Below are 17,199 nucleotides of genomic sequence, written 5' to 3' on the forward strand. Positions count from 1 at the left end.
GTTGTATATGAGAGGTATATTTTATAGATTCCAAGGCCAGATGGGACCATTGTTTCATCTAGTTTGGCCTCCTGTAAAACACAGGCCAGAGAACTGCCCCTAAATAATTCCTAGAACACATATTTTAGAAAATTATCCAATCTGGATTTAAAAATTGTCTGCGATTAAGGCTACGATTTTCTCAAGTTGGTCACAGAAGTCACGGAATCTTTGTGACTTCCAGAGACCTCTGTGACTTCAGCCTGTGGTGGCCAGGAGCTGCAGGATTCCCCCGCTGCCTGTGGTAACTGCTGGTAACTGTGGGGTACCCCTGCTGTCCCCGAGCTCCAAGCCACCATGGGCGGTGGGGTACCCTGGAGCTCCTGGTGCCAGGGATGCCCCAGAGCTCTGGGCTCCTGGGGCCAGTGGGGGTGCCATGAGGTTCCCGGCCGCTGCGAGTGGCGGGGGTACCCTGGAGCTTCCAGCTGCTGTGGGCAGCAGGGGCCCCCTGCAGTTCCTGGCTGCTGCAGGTAGCTGCACTTCCTGGCTGCTCTGAGCTGTGGGCGGCAGGGGACCCCAAAATCCACCAGCCACCAGGAGTGGGGGGACCCCGCAGCTCTGAGCTGGGACCCCCTGGGGGCGGTGTGGGGACCCCGCAATTGCCCATTTTGTCATTCATATTTTTAGTAAAAGTCAGGGCTTCCATGAATTTTTCTTCATTGCCCATGACCTGTTCATGACTTTTACTAAAAATACCCAAAGCTCTTAGCTTTATCTGTAATGGAGAATCCACCAGGAGCCTTGGTAAATTGTTCCAGTGATTGGTTACTCTCACTGTTAAAAATATATACCTTATTTCCAGCATGAATTTGTCAAGCTTCAACTTATTATCTTCCTTTAACTGTTGGATCATATTATACTTTTCTTTGCTAAGTATAGAGCATATGAAGAGGCCATTATTAAATATTTCTTCCCCCATGTATGTACTTATAGACTATGATCAAGTAACCCCTTATTCTTCTCTTTGTTACTATAAATACATTGAGCTCTTTCAGTGCATAAGACAATTTTTTTTAATCCTTTAATTATTCTTGTGACTCTTCTCTGAACCCTCTCCAATTTATCAACATCCTTCTTGAACTATGAACACCAGAACTGGACACAGTATTCCAGCATCAGTTGCACCAGTGCCAAAAACAGAGGTAAAATAGCCTCTATATTCCTACTCAAGATTCACCTGTTTATGCATCCCAGGATTGCAATAACCTTTTGGCCACAGTGTCACACTGGGAGCTCATGTTCATCTGATTTTCCACCACAACCTTCAAATCTTGTTCAGAATCACTGCTTTCCATAAGTACGACCTACATTCTTTGTTCCTAGATGGATACTGTGACTGGGGTTCTAGATGTGGTCACTCAATTAGGGCGGACTGCAAAGAATCATAGAATATCAGGGTTGGAAGGGACCTCAGGAGGTCATCTAGTCCAACCCACTTCTCAAAGCAGGACTAATCCCCAGACAGATTTTTGCCCCAGATCCCTAAATGGCCCCCTCAAGGATTGAACTCGCAACTCTGGGTTAAGCAGGCCAATGTGCAAACCACTGAGCTATCCCTCTCCCCCAAAAGCTGGTGGATATTCCAATACTTAGATTTACCAAGCCAGCATAAAACAGCTTCTTTATTACCTTACTGGTTTCTCAGAAGTCCAAACAACACTGCTCCCTTAAAGTGATCCAGCCTCAGGCCTCCAGCCAGGTACTCATGTCAAATATGATGATTTCTGAAAATCTTATTTCTTCTTCGAGTGCTTGCTCATGTGTATTCCACAGTAGGTGTGCGTGCTCGCCACGTGCACCGGTGCCGGAAGTTTTTCTCCCAGCAGTACCCATAGGGGGGAGCGCCGCTGCAACCCCTGGAGTGGCGCCACTATAGCGCGCTATAAGGGGAGCCGCGCGCTCCCCCCACCCTCAGTTCCTTCTTGCCGCCAGTGAAGGTGCATCGGAACTACTTGCTCCAGCTTAGCTGCAGCTCTTCCCAACCTCGTTTGTTGTTCAGTAGTACCTATATCAGTTAGTTTGTTAAAAGTTCTAGTTTAGTTAGTTAGAGCTCGGGCCGGGGCATGCCCCGGGCCCTAGGGTTTAAATCGTGCGAGTCGTGTAGGCACTCAACGTTCAGGAGTGACCTGCACTCCGACTGCCTCCGCTGCCTGGGCGAAACCAACATCAGGGACCGCTGTAAAATCTGCACGTCCTTCAAACCCAGAACTAAAAAAGAAAGAGACATCCGACTTTGGGCCCTTCTCATGGAGTCGGCACTGGCTCCGACCCCGGTGCGCCAAGCGGAGTCGGCACCGGGCACCCTATCTTTGGTGCACAGTGACCCCCCGGCACTCGCCAGTGGTCGGCACCACTCCCCGATGAGGAAGCAGAGAAAGGCGTCGTCTTCACAGAAGCGTAGAGACAAGGCACAGAGTGAGGCTAGGCCCACGTCGGGCAGCCCTGGTTCCCCCCTGGGTTCTAGAGCTCTGACTCAAGTCGAACAGAGAAGCCTGGTTGCGTCAACTCAGGCCTTGCCAGCTGAAGTCCGCATGCCTTCGACACCGGAGGCTCTGCAGGCGGCCAGAGACATTATGTCCCTGCAGGTGCCTGGGGCCCCGCCGGCACCCGGACCACAGTCCAGAGGCAAGCGGCCGCTGGGCTCTCACCAGCCGACGTCGACTACCACAGATCCCAGTCAGGGGACCGCTCTGGGGCTTGTTCATCGCCCAGTGTCCGGTCGAGACACAGTCCTCAGCCTCCGCTCTCATCGCCCTCCAGGCTGTCTGGTAAAGTGCCATCGGAACGCAGTTGGACCGCTCCATGCCGAGTACAAGGTATCGGCGGGACAGGCACCGACGCTGCAGTCGCTCCCGTTCTAGATGAAACTACAGGAGCCGTTCCCGGCACAGACGCCGGCGCCGGTCGCACTCTGACTCTCGCGCGTCGAGGCACTGAGCTCGCAACTCCTGGCGGGGTTTGCCTGTTCCTCGCTGTCATGGGTCCAGGCGTCGAAGCATCTTGACTAGCAGCAGCTCGAGGCGGCACCGTTCCTCGACGCCGGAGTCCAGGTACCGCGGCAGAAGCCGTGCTAGGTACCACCACTTCTACCGCTCGCACGGCACTGACAGGTCGTTGACAACCCCGACCTCGTCCCACACGCAGCGCCCTAGGCTTCAATCGGGTCAACCCAAACAGCTGGCACCGCCAGTTCTGCACCAGGGACAATGGCAGGGGCCCCCATGGCAGAGCCAGTGGTGCCAGTGGACCCCCTGTCCCCCAGCACACGCCCAGCAAGGCCCTCAGTCGGCGGCAGGGGCATCAGAAGCATCCTTGGCTGTGCTATCCAGGCCCCCGAGGGATGCCTCGACGGGTCAAGGCTCCTCGGCACTGCAGGAGGAGTTCGATCTAGGGGTGGATCCCGTGGCACCGGCTGACGTGCAGAGCTCGGTACCGGCCCCAGCCCCCGCACTGGAGGACAAGATCGCAGCCCCACCCCCTCCGTACTGCAGGAGGACTTCAGGGCCCATCAGGAGCTGCTAAAGCGCATGGCGTCCAGTCTCCACCTCCAAGCTGAGGAGATGGAGGAACCCTCGGACTCGCTGTTTAATGTACTCTCGTCCTCAGCACCGGCCAGAGTGGCCCTCCCGCTCCACGAGGGGGTGGCCAACATCTCCAATACACTCTCCACCTGACAGCGTGGCTGATCAGTGGCTAAACGTGGAGGAGAGAAGATGTTCGGAGGGCGTCAGGCGTATCCTCCTCGAAAGTAGGAAGCCATCCACATGCTGGGCCTACCTGGCAAAGTGGTCCAGGTTCTCCATGACCGGGCGTTTCCTTAAAGGGCTAGACCGGTCCTTCCCTTACGTTAGAACGCCTGTTCCCATCTACACAATATACATAGACATAAAATGTAAAAACTTAAATATCTTAGAAACAGTAGCCAATCAGTTGTTTTAATTGTCGTATTTGAATTCAGCACATCAAAATACATGATAAATAGCACATTTTATCTCTGAAGCAGACAACTTCTCAAAAATTGTAGACCAGTGATATTAGGGTTGGAAGAGACCTCAGGAGGTCATCTAGTCCAATCCCCTGTTCAAAGCAGGACCAATAACAACTAAATCATCCCAACCAGGGCTTTGTCAAGCTGGGCCTTAAAAACCTCTAAGGATGGAGATTCCATCCCCTCCTTAGGTAACCCATTCCAGTGCTTCACCACCCTCCTAGTGAAATAGTGTTTCCTAATATCCAACCTAGACCTCCCCCACTGCAACTTGAGACCATTGCTCTTTGTTCTGTCATCTACCACCACTGAGAAACAGCCTAGCTCTATCCTCTTCAGGTAATTGAAGGCTGCTATCAAATCCTCCCTCACTCTTCTCTTCTGCAGACTAACTAACCCCAGGTCCCTCAGCCTCTCCTCGTAAGTCATGTGCCCCAGCCTCATAATCATTTTCGTTGCCCTCCGCTGGACTCTCTCCAATTTGTCCACATCCCTTCTGTAGTGGGGGGACCAAAACTGGATGCAATACTCCAGGTATGGCCTCACCAGTGCCTTATAGAGGGGAATAATCACTTCCCTCGATCTGCTGGCAATGCTCCTATTAATATAGCCCAATATGCTGTTGGCCTTCTTGGCAACAAGGGCACACTGTTGACTCTCATCCAGCTTCTCGTCCACTGTAATCCCCAGGTTCTTTTCTGCAGAACTGCTGCTTAGCCAGTCAGTCCCCAGCCTGTAGCGGTGCATGGGATTCTTCCTTCTTAAGTGTAGGACTGTGCACTTGTCCTGGTTGAACCTCATCAGATTTCTTTTGGCCCAATCCGCCAATTTGTCTAGGTCACTCTGGACCCTATCCCTACCCTTCAGCCTATCTACCACTCCCCACATCTTAGTTTCATCTGCGAATTTGCTGAGGGTGCAATTAATCCAATCATCCAGATCATTAATAAAGATGCTGAACAAAACCGCCCCAGGATCGACCCCTGTGGCACTCTGCTTGATGCCAGCTGCCAACTAGACATTGAGCCATTGATCACTACCCGTTAAGCCCGACAATCTAGCCAGCTTTCTATCCACCTTATAATCCATTCATCCAATCAAAAGCTTTGCTAAAGTCAAGATCTATCGCATTCACCGCTTTCCCCATATCCACAGAGCCAGTTATCTCATCATAGAAGGCAATCAGGTTGGTCAGGCATGACTTGCCCTTGGTGAATCCATGTTGACTGTTCCTGATCACCTTCCTCTCCTCCAAGTGCTTCAGAATGGATTCCTTGAGGACCTGCTCCTTGATTTTGCCGGGCACTGAAGTGAGGCTGACCGTTCAGTAGTTTCCTGGGTTCTCTTTCTTCCCTTTTTAAAATATGGGCACTATATTTGCCTTTTCCAATCGTCTGTGATCTCCCCCGATCGCCATGAGTTTTCAAAGATAATGGCTCTGCAATCACATCAGCCAACTCCCTCAGCACCCTTGGATGCATTAGATCTGGACCCTTGGACTTGTACACGTCCAGCTTTTCTAAATAGTCTTCAACCTGTTCTTTCACCACTGATGGCTGCTTACCTCCCCCCCATACTGTGCTGCCCAGTGCAGCAGTCTGGGAGCTGACCTTGTCTGTGAAGACCGAGGCAAAAAAAGCATTGAGTACTTCAGCTTTTTCCACATCATCTGTCACTATGTTGCCTCCGCCATTCAGTAAGGAACCCACACTTACCCTGATCATCTTCTTGTTGCTGACATACCTGTAGAAACCCTACTTGTTACCCTTCACATTCCTTGCTAGCTACAATTCCAGTTGTGCCTTGGTCTTCCTGATTACTCCCCTGCATGCTTGTGCAATATTTTTATACTCCTCCCTAGTCATCTGTCCAAATTTCCACTTCTTGTAAGTTTCCTTTTTGAATTTAAGCTCATCGAAGATTTCACTGTTAAGCCAAGCTGGTCGCCTGCCATATTTGCTATTCTTTCTGCACTTCGGGATGGTTTGTTCCTGCGCCCCCATTAGCTTTCTTCCAGTCTAATGGTATTTTCCCAAGTTCCAAGTCTTACTGAAAATCAACATTAGTGGTCCAGCAAGCCTCTGCAGCCAGTTCTTTTAAAATTCTTGGATGTAAGTGATCCAGACTTGCTGATTTAAAAATGTCTAACTTTAGTGCCTGCTATTTAACATCCTCAGGAAATACTAGTGGAATGGAAATCATCTTTCTTTTTCCCAAATGCAGAACAGAAATATTTACTGAACACTTCTGCCTTGTCTGCATTATTATCCTGCCTGACTGCACAGAGTTAAAGCAAAACAGGTTGTTAAGGGAGAAACCAACAGGAAATGAAACAATGGCAAAGATAAGACACCTAGAGGAAACAACTTAAAAGGAGTTCAATGGCTGGTCCATGGATTGGGAAGTAGGTACCTACCTGACACAATTTAGGCTGGCATGGTTTATTCTTCCCAAGGCAGACAGTCTAGGATCAGAAGAGATCCTAAACCTTAAACCTGCTGGCTTTGGGAAGAAGGGGACTGAGTGAGTTGTCAGCAGACTGAGGCTGGCACCCAGATTAATAGAGAGATACAGGCACTGCAGCAAGCAGGCTGAGGGCATGGCTACACTTGCGAGTTAGAGCGCATTAAAGCAGCGCAGTGCGCTGTAACTCACGACATGTCCACACTGGCAAGGCACGTAGAACACTCTGACTCTGCGGCTAGAGCGCTCCTGGTACTCCACCTCGGCAAGTGGAATAATGTGTGATGCACCCCGGCTGGAGTGCTGCGGCGCCAGTGTGGACGCCCTGGTCTGTTAATGTGCTCTGATCTGCCTCCAGAAGTGTCCCACAATGCTTGTTCTAGCCAATCTGGTCATCACTTTGAACTCTACTGCCCTGCCCTCAGGTGACCAACCATCAGACCTACCCTTTAAATTCTCTGGGAATTTTGAAAATCCCCTTCCTGTTTGCTCAGCCAGGCATGGAGTGCTCTCAGCGAATCTTTCCAGGTGACCATGCCTCCACGCACCAAGCGATCCCCAGTATGGAGCAATGGCAAGGTGCTGGACCTCATCAGTGTTTGGGGGGAGGAAGCTGTCCAGTCCCAGCTGTGCTCCAGCCATAGGAATTACGGGCAGATATCAAGGGACATGATGGAAAGGGGCCATGACTGGGACACACTGCACTGCAGGGTTAAAGTGAAAGAGCTGCGGAATGCCTACCGCAAAGCCCATGAGGCAAACCACCGCTCAGGTGCTGCCCCCGTGACCTGCCATTTCTACAAAGAGCTGGACATGATACTTGGAGGCGACCCCACCTCCACTCCGAGTACCTCCATGGACACTTCAGAACCCAGTTCAACAAGGCAGGAAGAGGAGGAGGAAAGTGGGAGTGAGGGTGCTGAGGAGGAGGAAGACACCCTGGAATCCCTAGATGCAGGCAGCCAGGAGATGTTTTCAAGCCAGGAGGAAGGTAGCCAGTTGCGGCAGCCGGTGCTTGGGGAAGAACAAACACCAGAAGAGGTTCCCGGTAAGCGTCTTTTATTTTGGGAAGGAAGTTATTCGGTGCGGGCTCTTGGGGCGAGGAGGGTTAGGGCTGCATGCGTGCCTAGATGCGGAATAGGGTGTTGATGTGCTCTCTCACATCGCGGTAATCGGCCTCAGTGATCTCTTCAAAGGTCTCATCCAGAACTTGGGCAATGCACTTGCGCACGTTTCTTGTGAGAGCCACTCTGGTCCTTGTCCCAGTCAGGCTAACATGTCTGTGCCACTGTGCCGTGAGGGGCGGGGGGACCATTGCTGCACACAGGCAAGCTGCATATGGGCCAGGGCGGAAGCTGCATTGTAGTACAAGACCCTCCCTTGCTTCCCAGGTCACCCTCAGCAGTGAGAAATCTTCCAGGACAAACTCCTGTGGAAAATGTGGGGACAGGTTCAGTATAGGGGCCCTCTGCAGCTGTTAGCTCTCCCCAAGGCACAGAAACCCAGAGGACAGTACAGCCATGAAACAATCAGTCCCCCTTGACCCTGTGCTTACTCATCATTTTGGGTTATGTGCGCTTGCTTTGGGATGGGCAAATTATGCTATTGTGTAGACTGTGTTTGCCCTTAGGTACGGGGGAATCATTGCTCTGTCTGGTGTGAACAATGGTGCCTCGTGTTAAGTGTTGCATTTTGCCTTTACAGATGCAACCTTGAGATCTCAGCCATCTGTGTTATCACCGGCCAAAAGACTGCAAAGAAGAAGGAAGAGGCCACATAGAAGCAAAAAAGACATGCTGCATGAAGTAATGCAGCATTCACTTAAAGAGAATCTAAAAGCACAGAAGTGAAGGGAGAGTGAAAGGAGGATCTGCCAGCAGAATGCGGATCGCCAGCACAAAAGTGCGGTGCTCTGGCAGCAAAGCACGGATTGGCTGATAAGTATCATGGAGCTCCAAGCGGATTCTATCCAGGTGCTCATAGCCATGCAGGCGGAGCACTACTGCACCTGCCCCCCCCTCCCGCAGCTCTTGTCCCAAAATTCTTTTTCCCTTGTGCCCCCATGTCACCTCCAACCCACTTTCCCCAACATCCGGGTTCTTATTGCCAGCAGCTGCCTCCAACACCTGTAGCTTCACCACCCAGCCCTGCAAACTATGACCTTTACCCAGTGCACTCAACCCCCATCACCATGCAGTAGCCATCCTGAAGTGCAGCACTCATTTCCCAGCACACCAGACAGGAAGGCTGAGTATGATAACAGGACATACGCAAATCTGTGATTGTACCGTTCCCCACCCCACCCCTTTGCCCTTTCTGTTTCCCAAGCAGTTGTGTTTCTTTTCAATAAATGGATTTTTTGGCTTTGAAAACATTCTTTATTATTGCATAAAGTAAAAGATACCTTAGTTCAGGAAAGCAACAGGCACTGCAAGTCAGCATAGCAAACACAGATTCCTGCTAACATTGGAACCACTGCACTTCACTCCCGAACAGGGCACCAGACATTACTGGTGGCTTTCAGCCTCAAATTGCTCCCTCAAGGCATCCCTAATCCTTGCAGCCCTGTGCTGGGCCCCTCTAATAGCCCTGCTCTCTGGCTGTTCAAATTCAGCCTCCAGGTGTTGAACTTCCGAGTTCCATGCCTGAGTAAATCTTTCACCCTTCCCTTCACAAATGTTATGAAGGGTACAGCACACGGATATAACCGCGGGGATGCTGTTATCGGCCAGATCCAGCTTCCCATACAGAGAGCGCCAGCAACCCTTTAAACATCCAAAAGCACACTCCACAGTCATTCTGCACTGGCTCAGCCTGGTGTTGAATCACTCCTTGCTGCTGTCAAGGCTCCCTGTGTAGGGTTTCATGAGCCACGGCATTAAAGGGTAAGCGGGGTCTCCAAGGATCACAATGGGCATTTCGACTTCTCCTATGGTGATCTTCTGGTCTGGGAAAAAAGTTCCATCTTGCAGCTTTCTGAACAGGCCAGTGTTCTGAAAGATGCGTGCACCATGCACCTTTCCAGGCCAGCCTGCGTTAATGTCAATGAAACACCCACGGTGATCCACAAGCACCTGGAGAACCATAGAGAAATACCCCTTCCAATTAATGTACTCGGAGGCTAGGTGGGTTGGTGCCAGAATTGGAATATGTGTCCCATCTATTGCCCCTCCGCAGTTAGAGAAACCCATTTGTGCAAAGCCAGCCGCAATGTCATGCATCCAGAGTCACGGTTCTTCTGAGCAGGATGCGATTAATGGAACTGCAAACTTGCATCAACACGATTCCAACAGTCGACTTTCCCATTCCAAACTGGTTCGCGACCGATCGGTAGCTGTCTGGAGTTGCCAGCTTCCATATTGCAATAGCCACCTGCTTCTCCACCGTCAGGGCAGCTCTCAATCTCGTGTCCTTGTGCCGCAAGGTGGGGGCGAGCTCATCCACAGTCCCATGAAAGTGGCTTTTCTCATCCGAAAGTTCTGCAGCGTCTGCTCATCATCCCAGACTTGCATGATGATGTGATCCCACCACTCAGTGCTTGTTTCTTGAGCCCAAAAGTGGCGTTCCACGGTGGTGAGCATGTCCGTGAATGCCACAAGCAATCTTGTCGTATGCATTACTCGAGTCAATATCATTGTCTGAGTCCTCACTGTCAGTTTGGATGTTAAGGAGTAACTCGACTGCCAAACGTGACGTGCTGGTGAAACTCGTCAGCATATTCCTCAGCAGCTTGGGCTCCATTCCTGCAGACCGAAAGGGAAGACAGAGCGCGCAACACAAAAAACGTTGAAAGATGGCGCCAAATGTGGACTGAAGCAGAGGGATTGCTGGGATGCGAACCGATGCATCATGGGGCGTTGGGACAGAACCCAGAATGCCCCGCACCCCCTGCCCCCTTCCCACAAGCCACAGCACCAGAATGGGAAGAGGTGCTCTGTGGGATAGCTGCCCATAATGCACGACTCCCAATGCCACTGCAAGTGCCGTAAATGTGGCCACACCAGTGCGCTTGCAGCTGTCAGTGTGGACATACTGCAGCGCTATCCCTACTGCGCTCTCCAAAGACTGGTTTAACTCAAAGCACTCTACATCTGCAAGTGTAGCCATGCCCTGACTCTCCCAGTCCAGACAGGGGAATAAGCTGGACCTATCTGAGCAATGGTTATGCCTAGATAATGAAATATGTGCATAGGAGTCTTTGCTGTTAGTCCATTCTTCTAAATGCTGTATTCCCTTCGGCAGTTAAATGCTACTTTAATCACCTGTTCTCACAGGTGCCCGGAGAAGACTGAGGGGTGCCAAACCCAGTTGGGCCTGTTGTATTAACACAAGTAGTAAACGGGCTGCACCCCAGAGATCCAGCCCCAGAGTGGTTGGACTGCCGGTTTCCACAGAGAGGTGTGAAAGATGCCAGGCCTGCTATCTGAAGGTTGAATTCAAGAGAGACTAAAAGGAGTCGAAAGCACAGCTCTGTCTTCACCAACACCCACTGCACTGAGGCCATGAACTATGAAGGAAAACTGTGGTTTGCAAAACTAAAACTTCAGGCATGACCCAGCTCTGACATTCCCATGTCAAACTGGCAGTGGCTCTACTTGCAAGGCAAAGATTACTGTAAAATTGCACAAGATAAATCACTCACATTACTGGAAAACAAACAACTCCAGGCTAAATCTCTCCAATGACACATTAATTTAACCCCTGGGATGATTCATATTTGAAATACAGTAGAACCCCGTTATCTGACTCTCCATTTTCTGGCTCTCCGTATTAACCAAACAAGCAGCTCACACTGGTCCAGAGCTCATGTGGCCACTAGATGGCACTGCAGACTCTCACTTTCCCATTCTTCAGATTATCCCAATTTTTGATTATCCGATCTGACTCCAGTCCCAAATAGGTCCGATAAATGGGGTTCTGCTACTTGAAATCCACAGGTGCCTCAGCAGAACCAGTGGGCTTTTGCCAATGACAGATCAAGCATTGCATTAAAGAGTCCCTATCATTGGGATGCTTTTACAGGCCTTGGATGCCTTCCTGGAGAATGGCCTTTGGAAATCAACCCAGGGGTGAAACTGCAACAATGAGCTTGACACAGAAGAGAAGTTCCATTGAAGAAGATACTTTAAAAAACAGACTGACAATCTCATGGAAATGGGAGTCTGAAAGAGAGTTATGTGTCTAACAGATATGGTACCTGTATAAAAAACAAGCAAACTCTGCCTATGCACTGACCTTTTACTCCTCAAGAAATCTTAACAATGCTCCTGTTATCATTTATCAACAATTTAAGGGATCCTGCCAAAGGCAAAGGTCTTTTCTTTGCCAAAGAGGTTTCTGGTGCTAACACCTGATGAAGAAAGCCCTCATTTGATGTCTTTCTGGACCCTTCTGGTCAGATCTAGATGGCTGTAAATGCCATGTGACTTTTCTCTAGTGCTAGAAGCATACCAGAGATGTCAACATGAAGTGCTAGAGAGACTCAAGAGGGTTGATGTAATTGCAGATGATACCTTAGGGTTTGGTTGTGGAGACTCCCTCAAAGAGATTAATGCTGATCATTATCATGTACTGCTTTATAGTACATGTCAGTGAATCTCAAACTGAGTGAGAAAAAAAATGAGATCATGCCTGTCAGCTATGTTGTATATCAGATACCTTCGAACAGCACAGGGCTTAAACCCAAGCCCTGAGAAGGTCCAAGCCATGTGAGGCATTCCCTCTCCACAAATGTGCAAGATATACAGCAATTTGTGGGATTTGTTAATTCATAAACGCATAGAGTTTAAGGTTAGAAGGGACCATTAGTTCATCCAGTCTGACATTCTGTCACAAAAGTCATAGAAATGAGGGACTGGAAGGACCCCAAAGAGGCCATCTAGTACCCCCAATTTCTCCCCCCCAACACACACACCGAGGCAGGACTAAGTACACCTAGATCATTCCTGAGAGGTGTTAATGTGTCACAGGTCAGAAAATTTCACCCAGTTACCCCTTTATTGAGCCCTATAACTTTTTTGATTAAAGTATTTGATTAAAGTCTATCTTCAAGAAATGCATCCAGTCCTGATCTGAAGACAATAAGAGATGGAGAATCCACCACTGCTCTAGATAGTTTGTTCTAATGGCTAATCAACCTTACTGTTAAAAAGCGGTGCCTTATTTCTAATTTGAAATTGTCTCGCTTCAATTTCCAGCCATTGGTTCTTGTTCTGCTTTTCTCTGCTAGATTTAAGAGCTCTTCAGTACCTGGTATTTTCCTCCCATGAAGGTACTGGACTTCTGCACTGTAATCAAGTCCTCTCTTAATCTTCTTTTGGATCAACTAAACAGATTAAGCTCTTTAAATTTCTCACTCTAAGGCATTTTCTTAAGCCCTTGAGCCAGTTTTGTGGCTCTTCTCTGCACACCCTCCAATTTTTCAACAACCTTTTAAAAATTTTGGCACCAGAACTGGATGCTCTGTTCCAGAATCGGTCTCACCAATGCTGTATATGGAGGCAAAATCACCTTCCTACTACTCACTACTTCTCTGTTTATACATCCAAGGATTGCATTAGCCCTTTCTACCAGGCTACTGTCCCTCATTCCATAGGTATGGCCTGCACTCATTGTTCCTATATGTCTGAACACTCCGTTTTGTTTGAAAGGGCACCCAGTTTACCTAAAATATTATGTAAAATTGTGAAGGAACTTGTAACAATTCTATGTGATGCAAGTGAGTGAGCATTGGGAGCAATTTTATTACAAGATGATCAGCCTGGAGCATTTGTATAGTGGGAAATCAAGCCTACCTTTTGATGGTTGATGAGTATTTGGAACTGGGAAATAAATTCCCTTATATACACAACAGCAGCAGCCTCTGTCACTGAATGCTGCAAAGCTCAGTTTGCCTGGCATGGAATTTCAGGACTCTTGTAATAGATAATGGACCTCAGTTTGCATGTTGGGAATTTGAACATTTCCCATCCTCTCTCTATCACAGCCAGTCTAATGGCAAAGCAGAAACATCTGTCAAGATTGCCAAGAAACTACTAGAAAAGACAAACTGTGATAGTGAAGATCCGTGAAAGCTCTACTGGGCTGGAAAAATACAGCAACAGAAAGCATGGGTGCATGGGCAGCAGCCCATTATAGCATCTCATATCGTGCAGACCCTGGACTCCACTGCTCACAGCAAATAAGCTTTTGAAGCCAGTGGTGGAAAAGGTGACAGACCAAGTTAAAGAGCAGTGACAACAAGCCAAATACTACTATAGCTAAAAGACAAAGCGCTTCCTGAGCTCCAGATACGACAGCTAGTCGGAGTATGAGGAGTTCCTCATGAGAGAGACAAGAGGTGGAGGGGCTGGGATATGTATGGAAAGAGAAGCAAACATCATACATGATGATAGTATAAGAACAATTCTACCATTGCAGCTGTTGTTTCCTGAGATCAGCCAAGGAGCAGTTGATCTCTCTGAATGACTTAAGTGAGTCCACATGGATGCAGCTACTAGCAACCCTCATGACTTGTCATTATGGTGATGCCAGAAAATCTAGCAGCACAGAATTTTCCTGCAGACAAACAGAAAGAGAGGGAAAGAGACTCAAAATATCATCACTTAGAATGGAAGAGCAATAAAGTTGCCTAATAAATTCAAAAACGAATTTAAACGATTGTTTCGTTTATGGGAAGAGATATGTTACAAGTGTGCTATATGTCTGTATATCTGGAAACAGTTAATAAAAATGTGCCAGTAGATGATGCTTAAAAATCTGTACTATTGTTTAGGGGTTTTATAGGACCAAAAAAGGTTATTGTTGTTATGCACTGCAAACAAACATTTATTTGGCCAGAGAGCAGAAGAGATTGACCCTATAGCCTGGTGGTTCAGGCACTCACCTGGGCTGTGAAAGACTCTCTGCTTCTCTGATTATTTATTCAGTTATACAAAGTGGAACAGCTCCAATAGGAGAGATTGAGCGAGGCCACCCCCAGATATTCCATAGCCTACTGGCTAAGGTACTCATCTAGGATATGGGAGGCCCAAATTCAGAAGACTTGAAAACAGGTCTCCCACAGCCCAGGTGAGAGCCCTGACTACTGGACTATTGACTATAATAGGGTAGAGTGGTCCCTCTCTCGCATTTTTCCTGAGAAAGGGTTGATCTGATCTAACTTAGGTGCCTAATTCCAGGGAAGGGCTCACAGCTGTGAATTCTGAGAAGAGATAGACGCCTCCCTCTGGCCTAGAGTTAGGTGCCCCTCTCCTTGAGATTTCCTCCTAGCTAGCTTAGGCTGCTCCTTACTCCATATGCTGGCTTCTATGAATGCCATTCATAGGTGCCTAATTCTTCACATGTGTTATATAGAGAGCCTAGGTGCCTAACTCAGGGTTACATCAACATGGTTACAACAACACTGCATAACTCAGCATTGTGAATTCTACTAAGAGTTACTTATTGGAAAACCCTGGTTTGGAGATTGTTCTAGAGCAGGGATTGGCAACATTTGGCACGTGGCTCGCCAGGGTAAGCACCCTGGCGTGCCAGGCCAGTTTGTTTACCTGCCGCGTCCGCAGGTTCGGTCGATTGCAGCTTCCACTGGCCGTGGTTCCCCATCCCAGGCCAATGGGGGCAGTGGGAAGTGGTGGCCAGCACATCCCTCAGCCCGCGCTGCTTCCCGCCGCCCCCGTTGGCCTGGAACAGCGAACCATGAACCTGCGGACGCGGCAAGTGTATGTGTTCAAAAGGGTTGAGCTGAAATTCCATCTCTGTTTTACTTCCCTTTCTTGCTTGGAGTCTTCTGTTTGCATATTGTTTAGTTTTATTCTGCATTGGATGGACTGCATTGGATTGGTTTAATGTCATGTTTCCCACCAATTTAATGTTCAGTCCTAGATGTCAGATTGAGTCAAAAGCTTTTTAAAGCCTATGAAGAGCCCAAATCTTTCTCCCTGTTTTTTGTCTTTTACATACTTGTTAATCACATCTGTGGAAAATGAGAGAGATATCTGGACTATCTCTGTTTACCTGCATATATTATTCTATCTGACTACAGGGAGTTAAATCAAAAGGGGCTGTTAGGAAGAACAAGCAGGAAACAAGACAATGGACAGAGATAAGACACCTCTGGGTAAGCAAATTCAAGGGAATTAAGAGAACAATGGCTGGGCCACTAATTGGGAAGATGCTATTTCCAGCCACCAGTCAAAATTACCATAGCTGATTTGACAAGGCTGAAGGCCTAAGGTCAAAAGGAGACTAGACAGTTAACTCTCTAGAGTGGGAGGGGGAAGTTCAGCCATCAGGGAATTGTTTGCAGAGAGTAGAGGGACTGAGACACAGGCCCAGCAGGATGGGTCTGAGGCAGCTGGGCTTGACTAAGCTTGAGGGAAATTATAAACTTTAGGCAAGAGCCAGGTCTGTATGCCTTTGGTTGTTTTAACTCTCTTCTCTGGTTGCAATGTACCTTTGGGTGAATAAACAAGGCATTTGTTTTGAAGAAACTGTTTTGAGTCACTTCAGTCTGCTGCTGGTCACAAGCCCAGAAGGTATCAAGTATCAGTTGCATCCGAAGAAGTGAGGTTTTTACCCACAAAAGCTTATGCCCAAATAAATCTGTTAGTCTTTAAGGTGCCACCAGAAGCCCAGAAGGATGTTTCTTCCAAGTACCAAATACAGCTAGGCCTGTTAAGATATCACAGGTGGTAAACAGGGGCTGCAACCAGACATCAGTCTAAAAGAGGTAAAATGGCGGAGTTCTACACAGACAGGGATGAAGGCAGTAAAAACTGTCACGTGAGAGGCACACTCAAGAGGTACTGGAAAGGCGTGTAAGGCACTGCTCTCCTTGTAACCATGATAGCACCTGTAGGGTAATAATGTGGCCTATAGTTCATTTCTCAAGGAAAAACAGTTTGGCATGCCTGAACTATGTTGTGACTGGTCAGGTAATGCATTATTCTGTTGCTGAAGATACTACAGAATAGCTAGCCAACTGTTGCTGCTCAAACAGAGCCCTTTATATTTGTTTAGGTTGAGGGATCTCCGCTTTTGTATTCAGGTAGCTTGTCCATTGACCATATCTCAGGGAAGTGTCCAGACTGGATGGTTAGATTAATTAACTAATGAACCCGGAAAGGTTGAGGCAAATTGTTTTAATGTGTTTTCAGGTGTTTGATACCTTTGTATAGGTCCCAGAAGTGTTCTGTCCAGATTCTACTATTCTGAATATATGGGTTTTTTTTCTTTAGTTGCCTTAAATTTTTTCCAGATTTGCCAGAAGCATTTGGTGTCCATCATATCTTCAGTCTGTGTGAATTTTTCCATCAGGTGCTCCAGTTTTTTTGCTGGAGCACTGATTTGTTGTACATCAGTGAGCTGTGGCAAGCTGTGCTTAGGTCAGTGACATGTACCTCTCTGTGTTTTAAGTTGGAGAGTTTCTCACTTTATTCCTGAGTATATGGCAGCTTCTGTGAAATCATTTTGCTTTCTGTTGGAGTGGCAGTCCTGTTTTGTGTGGTTAGGATTGTGTGGTTGTGTGATTAGGGATGCTGTGCTGATCTGGTAAAGACTCTGAGAGAGTCTTTTGTGGCAATGTTAATGTCATTTGCTATTTGGCCAGAGTGTTTGTTTGATGTGCATTCATTAGGTTTTTGAAGTTTTCAGGGTGGTCTCATGTTTTTCTTTTGAATTTTGTCTCCAGATCTCTTTCCTGGGTTATC

The 17,199-nt window shown here is 48.1% G+C and overlaps 1 protein-coding gene across 3 annotated transcripts in view; it reads left to right on the forward strand.

Moving 5' to 3' along the window:
- The window catches only part of ACRBP (acrosin binding protein), a 74,771-nt gene that overhangs the window by 50,956 nt on the left and 6,616 nt on the right, over positions 1–17,199 (forward strand). The window lies entirely within an intron of this gene.

The sequence above is a fragment of the Chrysemys picta genome, chromosome 1, assembly GCF_011386835.1.
Source record: "Chrysemys picta bellii isolate R12L10 chromosome 1, ASM1138683v2, whole genome shotgun sequence".
NCBI classification, from domain to species: domain Eukaryota; kingdom Metazoa; phylum Chordata; order Testudines; family Emydidae; genus Chrysemys; species Chrysemys picta.